The 10065-nt window shown below is 37.6% G+C and overlaps 1 long non-coding RNA gene across 1 annotated transcript in view; it reads left to right on the top strand.

The window, feature by feature from the left end:
* The window catches only part of LOC149131725 (uncharacterized), a 55653-nt gene extending 47485 nt beyond the window's left edge, over positions 1-8168 (top strand). Inside the window, exon 2 of the long non-coding RNA XR_016237691.1 lies at positions 7870-8168. This is a non-coding gene — a long non-coding RNA (uncharacterized LOC149131725). The remainder of the gene's footprint in view (positions 1-7869) is intronic.
* Positions 8169-10065: the final 1897 nt, after the last annotated feature.

The following is a 10065-nucleotide window of genomic DNA, read 5'->3' as shown; positions in this document are numbered from 1 at the left end:
CTTTTTTTCTTCTTCTCTATCTTCTTCTTCTTCTTCTTCTTCTTCTTCTTCTTCTTCTTCTTCTTCTTCTTCTTCTTCTTCTTCTTCTTCTTCTTCTTCCTTTCTTTCTTTCTTTCTTTCTTCTTTTTTCTTCATTTTTCTACTTTTCCTTCCTTCATAAACACACCAACATCGGTTGTCAAGTGATGGTGGGGAGGACAAACACAGACACACAAACATATACACACATACATATATATATATATTTACGTCGGGCTTCTTTCAGTTTCCGTCTACCAAATACACTCACAAAGCTTTGGTCAACCCAAGACTATAGTAGAAGACACTTGCCCAAGGTGCTACACGGTGGGACTGAACCCGAAACCATGTGACTGGGAAGCGAGCTACTTACCACACAGCCCTTCCTGCGTGCATGTATATATATATGTGTGTGTTTGCATGTGTGTGTATGTATGATATACGTGGGCAGTGCATGGCATATACCACATGATTGTTACTCCGAGTTTGGTGGACATGAAACGACGTATCTAATCGATTAGTGTCAGTGTAGACGACTGATCGATCAAACACATGATTTCGTATTGATGACTGGCAGAAGTAATCTACGAGAAAATAGAATGGAATGGAATGGAATGGAATGGAATGGAATGGAATGTTGGGGGGGGGGGAGAAAAGAAAAAAGAAAGAAAGAAAGAAAGAATAATAATAATAATAATAATAATAATAATAATAATAATAATAATAATAATAATAATAATAATAATAAGAAGAAGAAGAAGAAGAAGAAGAAGAAGAAGAAGAAGAAGAAGAAGAAGAAGAAGGTAATGATGATAATGACGGTGATGATGGTGATGATGGTGGTGATGGTGATGATGATAATGATGAGAAGGAAGAAGAGGATGACGATGGTGATGATGTTGAGGATGATGATGATGATGGTGATGATGAAAAAGAGGAGGAGGAAGAGGAGGAAGCAGAGTAGGAAGAAGGGAAAGGAAGTATGTCCCAGGATGTGATTGGAATAGGTTGTTATCAGATGAAGCCAGTCATCGTAGATAAGAGATGGAGGTTTATCTCTCTGGCTAAGATCTCTCAGAGAAAAGGTGGGCGGATTTATATATATATATATATACACACACGCAAACACACACACACACACACACACACACACACACACACACACACACACACATATATATATATATATATATACATGTATATGTATACGCACACGCATGTAGATAAATATACGTACATATTCATAAAAATACGTGTGTATGAGTATATATAAATATACATACATACGTATTGTGTATGTTACGTATATACCTCTGACTGAAGGTGTATAGGTTTTGTAGTAGTAGTAGTAGTAGTAGTAGTAGTAGTAGTAGTAGTAGTAGTAGTAATAGTTGCTGTTGATGCTGTGGTGGTGGTGGTGGTGGGGGTTCGGTATTTCCTGCGCGGTTCTACATTCATAAACAGGAACAAACGTGTATAGTCAAACATGATTAGACTTATACACACTGGTATATACACGCACACATACATACATACATACACACATACATACATCATACATACATACGTACATATATATATACAAGACTGCACACACACACATACACATACACACAGACACGTACGCACAGTACACGTTAGTTTCAGTTTCTATGAGACTGTTACGATGGAAAATGTGGTTGGTATGTATATATCGCTAGATATAGACATTGAGACTTACATAGATATACAGACAGATATACAGACAGACAGATAGATAGATAGATAGATAGATAGATAGATAGATAGATAGATAGATAGAGAAACAAGAACAATAAGATCAAGCTAGTGGACGCAAGGGAATTCGAACCACCAACCGTTCAAAGCGCAGCCAAGCGTTTACGATCCCATCGGATTTTTCGCGCTTGGAAACTGTTTTACTGTTTATTTTCTTATTTTCTTTTATCTTTTCTTATCAAGTTTTCAAAGATTTTCTCCATATCAATCGTTTATGGTCGGATAATATCACTACTTCTACTACTACTACTACTACTAGTAGTAGTGGTAGTAGTAGATTAAACTACTGTTTAATCCAGGTACTTAATTTATCGACCTCGAAAGGATGAAAGGCAAAGTCGACCTCGGCGGAATTTGAACTCAGAACGTAAAGACAGACGAAATGCCGCTAAGTATTTCGTCCGGCGTGCTAACGATTCTGCCAGCTCGCTGCCTTAATCTACGATAAAAATTCTTTTCTTCTCTAGGCACAAGGTCCGAAATTTTTGGGGAGGGGCCCGGTCGATTAGATCGGGCAAAGTCGACCTTGGCGGAATTTGAACTCAGAATGTAAAGACAGACGAAATATCGCTAAGCATTTCGTCCGGTGTGCTAACGTTTCTTATTTCTTTACTGCCCACAAGGGGCTACATACAGAGGGGACAAACAAGGACAGACAAACGGATTAAGTCGATTACATCGACCCCAGTGAGTAGCTGGTACTTATTTAATCGATCCCGAAAGGATGAAAGGCAAAGTCGACCTCGGCGGAATTTGAACTCAGAACGTAACGGCAGACGAAATACCGCTGAGCATTTCGCCCGGCGTCCCTAACCATTCTGCCAGCTCGCTGCCTTAGTCAAATTAAATATTGAAAGAAAAAAAAAACATGAGTGGGTGCACAAATACACAAATACACATACATGCATACATACACGCACACACACACCTACCCGGCCGACTCGGGGGTCACCCAGTCTTGTTAAAACTGATTACTCTACCATAGAACACATTTCGGTTTAATGCAACGTAAATTAGGGTGTAATGGCATGAACATAAGCAGGCCGCTGTTGCTACTGCGGCTGCTGCTGCTGCCATCTTACTATTCCTTTATGTTGGTGCATGATGGAGTTAGAAAATAGAAACCGTTGTTGTTGTTGTTGTTGTTGTTGTTGTTGTTGTTGTTGTTGTTGCAGGTATCGTTGCTTTTGTGTTCCAAGTTTTCGTCGCTTCTTCTTTCGTCGATGTGGTCGTTATTGACGTTGTTGTTCGCGTAACTTCTTATTTCCATGTGATAGTTGGTGCTATTTTATTTTATTTTATTTTTACTGCTGTTATAGTTGTTTTCCTTATTAAAGTCCTCGTTGCACTTCACCTTCACCTCCTCCCCCCCTTCTCCTCCCTATTCTTCTTCTTCTTCTTCTTCTTCTTCTTCTTCTTCTTCTTCTTATTATTATTATTATTATTAGTATTATTATTATTATTATTAGTATTAGTATTATTCCTCGCATTGTTTATTTTCCATTATTATTTGTCGATCTGAAGACTTTACAGTTTCTTCAAGACAATCACAATATCATTAACCTTCTTTCTTTCTTTCTTTCTTTCTCTCTACCCTCCTCCCTCTCTCTCTCTCTCTCTCTCTCTCTCTCTCTCCACAGGAATTTTGCATGTTTTCTATATTATTACCAATATGTTTACACGGTAAATACACTTCCATTAGGCATTAGGCTCTTTGCTTCTCTATTTAACCTTAACCTACCCGGCTCCCCACCCGTATTCAGACGTGCCTCTGCACCTCAGAACAATTACACCATGATGCTTACAAAGAAAGAAACAAACAAACAAACAAACAAACAAACAAACAAACAAAGAAAATGCCTCCACCACTTTCGCTGCTTCATCTCACGCCAAAACCGACAGTCATCCTTAAACGCGATCTTCTTCAGAACTATTACCCCTACCACCACCACCACCACAAACACCCCACCACAAACACCACCACCACCACCGCCGCCATCACGACCACTACCAGCATCACCGCTACTACAACAAACACTACCAGAACGATTATCACAAACATCAGCACCGACACCACCGCCACCACCAACAGCCCCCACCCTCAACACAACCATCACCACCACCACCACCACCACCGTCACCATCAAAATCACCGTCTCCACTACAAACAACACTACCACGATCTCCACTACCACCACCACTACCAATCTCACCATTCTCATCAACACCACCACCCCCACCACCAACAACAACATCAACACCAATGCCCTCCCATCACCATTACCCTCACCCCACCCACTATCCCCACCACCCGAATTCCTTAACGTTTTTCAGCCTCTCGTTATGTAAACACCGGTTTCTGACACAATGTCACGCAACAATAACAAAGAAAAAAATTAAGATGTATCTGTTACATTAATATCTTTCTTAAGAGAAACGAATTACTTTCTGGCAGGAATCGAAACCGTACACTTGTCTACAAAGTGTGATGACATAATTTACAGATCTTCCGCAAAAGTAATTGTTTTTTTATTCCTACCGCCATATCTGAATGTTCTACAGCAACCCTTTTCCCCCCTTTGATTGTTAATTCACTCAGATGGCCCCCACCCCTAGCCATTCGATGTTTAAAAACTAGTTTTTATAGAAACTTCTTTCAAAATAGTTATTTTGTACATTATTTACATTATTTACATTTGACGGATATTTGTCCTCATCTTTGTTGTTAACACAACGTTTCGGCTGATATACCCTCCAGCCTTCATCAGGTGTCTTGGGGAAATTTCGAACCCTGGGTTCTCATTCCTAAGGTATTTTTCGATGTTGTTATTATTATTATTATTATTATTATTATTATTATTATTATTATTATTATTATTATTCAGGTCACTGCCTGGAATCGAACTCGGAATGTTGGGGTTAGTAGATCGCGCTCTTAACCACTACCCATATGCTCGTGGGTATGTAAATACTGTAAATAATGTAAATAATGTACACCTATTCCTGAAACAGCCGTAAAGAATTATCTACTCTTTACTATCCATCACTCGTGAGATCTTTCCCAGTCATCCTATAGATTTCATTTATCCGGGTCGAATCAGCACGAAGGACCTCTCGAATACCCTTCTATCTCATCAACGATGTTATTGTATGATTCTTCTGGATTTGAACCTGTCTACGCTGAATCACAATGAACGTCCATCCTCCAGATTTTTTCTTTTCTTTACTACGACATTTCTATATTTTCCTTCTCTCTCTTATTTAGGAATATGCTATAAAGGAATCGACGCCTTACAACTCTATTCTCTTATACCTGTATATAACGTTTTTCAGTGTGTGCGTGCGCGCGTGCGTGTCTTTGTATGTGTGTTTTTTGTGTGTGCTCGTGTGCGCGTGTGTGCCTTTGTATGTGTCTGTGCCTTTGTGTTTGTGTGTGTGTGTGTGTGTGCGTGTGTGTGTGTATGTGTGTGTGTGTGTGAGTGTGTGTGTGTTTATATGTGTATCATTTTGTCTTTGATGGTGGATGGGTACTCTAGCCATCTTCTCCAGATTTATAGAGATCAACATTTCCCTATCCTGTGGTCCCTCTACGTGAGCTTCCCATTCAAGGATTAAACTAGGTCTGAAGCCAGAGGATAGCTCGCTTTATTCCCTTCTCTCACAAAAAGTAAAAATGGGGGAGATAAAATACTGTCCAGAGAAGAAAAAAAAATCACGTCTCAGAGTCGTGTATGGTGCAAGGGAGAAAACTTTGAATGTTATAAACTTTCGTAGTGCAAGGGAGATCACTCGTTTGGTTGCATAAAAGTTGAAGTCACATCTGATACATATGAATATACATATGTATGTATGTATGTATGTATCGACTTACCCCCTCCACCAATTGCTGGCCTTGTGCCAAAATTTGAAGCCAGTACATGTATTTATGCAAAACACATTTGGTTGTGTCTATAAATAGAATCACGTGAAATCTCCCATAGTGATATCGCTACCAACTAACGTCACAAAACAATATTCTTTTCTACTCTAGGGAAAAGGCCCGAAATTTTTTGTTGGGGGAGAGGGGGCCAGTCGATTAAATCGACTCCAGTACGCAACTGGTACTTAATTTATAGACTCCGAAAGGATGAAAGGCAAAGTCGACCTCGGCTAGTCAGTCATGGTTCAGTGGCTTTGGAGACTTTTTGTTGAATACTTTCTTTTAAGCTGTTTTAAACATATTCTTCTTATTATTATTATCAAAGAATGTATATATGTATTTTGATACTTAAATTGTTTTTAACATTATATATATATATATATATATTTATATTTAACATTATATATATATATATATATATATATAAATATACATAATATACATACATACATGCACATATATATGTACATACACATATTTGTATATACATGTATATATGGGCACAGGACACCACGGAACGTAAACAACATAAAATAAACATAAAATAGGAAGAAGAACATGAAATACGAAATAAGACAACATGGAATACGAACTTCTTTTTGCCAACGACGAAAGAAACAAATGGAAAACAAGACAAGCAACACGAAAAAATGACCCAAATATATATATATATATATATATATATATATATATATATATATATATATATATATATATATATATTTAAGAATTTAATGATTGGAGAAAACGCATGTTATAATTGCATACTTTATTCCTACATATGTTTCAAAGGAATACAACCTGTGTGATCCATATTAAAATTGTAACCCTCTCCATATTAAAATTGTAACCCTCTCATCAGGGAAAGCATGGGACCCTATGGATCACAAAGGTTGTAATCCTTTGAAACATATGTAGGAATAAAGTATGCAATTATAACATGCGTTTTCTCCAATCCTTAAATTCTTATATATATATATATATATATATATATATATATTTGTTTTGCAAGATTTTTTATGTGAAATCGTGTGTTGAAACAGATGTTGTTGTACTTGGGGATGGTCAGCAAGGTGAGACACACATAAGAAGGAAGGAAGGAAACCAAGGACCACTGATGAGGTCACAGAAGTGTGACGAAAGAACTCTGGCCGAAATAAGATTAAGATTAATCTAATATAAAGCTGAAGCAAATTAACACCAAATATACAGTGCGTGTGTTTTTATTGGCTAAACTGGAAATATGACCATCCCCAAGTACAACAATATATATATATATATATATATATATATATATATATATATATATATATATATATATATTTATATATATATATATATATATATATATATATATATATATATATATATATTGATATGTATATGCATAAAATGTATGTATGTATATTTATATGGAAACCCATAATGAAACCTTCCTCATATTCCGTTGTATCGTCTCCCTTTCGTAACATTAAACGATGCTCTTAATTCTATATAAACTTCAGACAACTTCCAAAGTACTTTTATGCAGTTTATCTTCAAATTTTAGGGAAGCTACTCAGAATTACAGTAAAGAGTTATTTACCTTGAATGAAGTAAAAGGTTTTATTATCTTTTCTATTCATACATCACTTCATCCATTCATTGAAATATATATACGTGTATGCGTTTATGCATATACACGCACACACAATAAATACGCACGCACGCGCGTACACAGACACACACACACACACACACACACACCTATATATATATATATATGTATATTTAATCTCTGTTTCAGGAGTATGTGTTGTATCTCTGTTTCAGGAGTATGTGTTGTATTGTTGTGTGGAAGTAGAAAACCCCTATTGGTTGGCTCCTAATGGACTGTGCCACAATATAAATGGACATGCGCAGAGATCGGTGTGGAGCAGAGTTTAATCGGGAGTTGCGTATTGCCGAGGATTATTACCAGTGTCTTGAGTAGAACGATTTGCAAGGACATTATTATTATTATTATCCCGTTATATCGTACGTAGATATACCCTCCAGCCTTCATCAGGTGTTTTGGGGGAAATTTCGAACCTGGGTTCTCCTTCCTAAGGAATTTTTTGATGTTATTATTATTATTATTATTATTATTATTATTATTATTATTATTTCTTTCGCAGGTATTTTCCTGGGGATGAAATTTGCAGAACTGGAAAAACTGAAGGGTGAAGTTCATCCTAGTGACGAGGAACTAAACTACGGGGCGTTGAAAGCGTGGCTGGCCAGTCTCGACCCAGAGAAACGAATGCTTGCAAAACTTGAAGAAGCTGATTGTTCAGAAGAACCGAAGCTGAATGTTTAGAAACACTGCCTGACGGATGAACTTCACGAGAAAACTCTGTTCATGGCGATGTCTCTCAGCGGTTGCAATAATATGCGAAAGAGAGAAGGAAAGATAAATTATCTCCCCCTCTCTATCTTTCCATACAAACGATCATCGATGAACAATATGACAAGAATTACTTCCCCTTTGTGAAATACTTTCATTCTATAATCTGTCTATTTTCTCTCGATCTAAAGTAAATTTGATGTAATAAATAAACATTATTATCCTTCGATACTTCGTTCGCTCTGAAGAGATTCGATCAGATTGAAATAGTAGCTGTATATGTATACTAAAGACTTTAGACTCGAAACGAAGGGAAAAGAATTAAAACAATATGAACAACAGTAACTTCCTCCTTGTGAAATGCTTTCATTATATACTCTTACTATCCCCTCTTTCTGTCAAGTAAATAGTTTTATGGAAAATGATGTAATTAATGGATGCTGATGTCTTTCGTTACTTCGCACTGAAGAGGTTCAATCAGATCGAAATAGCAACCGTATACGTATTAAGGACTATACTAGAAAGAAAAGAAAATAAATATATACCAATATGAACAATGACTCCCTATTAATCAAGTACATAATAAATTAAATCAATTAAATATAAGCGTGAAGATAATTTATTACTTAATCCTTTCACGTCATTTTACCAACGTAAAAAAATGGATTTTTAGGAAAAATAGACAAACTCTTAATGCTTCCTTTGTGGTCATCGTTTTTAGACAAAACCCTTTCGAAAATCGCTTCTTCTCACGACAACAGCCCCACCCTCATCTTCTCTGAACATTTGTCATCTAGAACTGCAATCTCTGCGAACGTTTTTGTACGTCTGCAGGGGTCTTCCTGCAAATGTTCTAGAGATCTATCACCACCATCACCACCACCACCACTATCATTATTATTATTATTATTATTATTATTATTATTATTATTATTATTATTATTATTATCCTTTATTAAAACCAAAACTAATACTGCACTATTACTTATCAGGGATGTTGTCTAGAGGTCTTCGTAGTCTTTCAGTGTCTCGCCGACCAGCTTGATGTGCTTTTGGCTAGACACTATGACGGTGACGTCGTCCGCGTATGCATACACGCTCGTCCCACATCCCAATTCTCGCGGGATGCCCCTCAACGTCGCCAGCTTCCGCAGTAGTGGCTCGAGAGTCAATACGTACAGAAGCGACGAGAGGGGGCATCCCTGACGGGCCGAATGTGCAATGTCGAAAGGTCTCTATAGATGTCCATTTACACGAATTATCGAACGGATGCCTCTGTACAAAGCAGCTATCCAGCCGCGGAAGACGGGACCGAAACCAGCCGCTATGAAGACAGCCTCCAAGTATCGATGGTCTACCCTATCGAAAGCTTTGGATTGATCCAAGTTGATCAGGGCCCCACCCATGATCAACTAGTTCCTTAACTATCCTGTCTGTGATGTGGCGCATCAGATGGAGGTTGTCATAGATGCTCCGGCCCGGCATGGCACACGTTTGCGCCTTGTCGACCAAGATAGATAGATAGATAGATAGATAGATAGATAGATAGATAGATAGATAGATAGGTAGGTAAGTAGGTTAGTAGGTAGGTAGGTAGGTAGGTAGGTAGGCAGGCAGGCAGGCAGGTAGATAGATAGACAGACAGACAAATAGATAGATAGATAGATAGATAGATAGATAGATAGATAGATAGATAGATAGATAGATAGATTTAGAAAGAGAGATAGATAGATAGGTAGGTAGGTAGGTAGGTAGGTAGATAGACGGAGAGAGGGAGAGAGAGGGAGAGGGAGGAAGAGAGAGAGAGGGAGAAAGAGAGAGAGAGATGAATGCATATATATCTGTTTACATTTCTCTTTGGACGATTGAAGTGTCACGACGGTATGGTCAAGGTTCATCCGAATCTGTCCAATGAAGCAGTAATCAATGCCGCGATATCATTGGTCAAAAGACTTGATGCCGCAACACCATTGGTCGATATTCTGGA

Source organism: Octopus bimaculoides, chromosome 20 (assembly GCF_046866305.1).
Source record: "Octopus bimaculoides isolate indiv1 chromosome 20, ASM4686630v1, whole genome shotgun sequence".
Lineage (NCBI taxonomy): Eukaryota > Metazoa > Mollusca > Cephalopoda > Octopoda > Octopodidae > Octopus > Octopus bimaculoides.
Note: the sequence above shows the minus strand (reverse complement) of the source record. Positions and strands in the feature narration are given on the sequence as shown.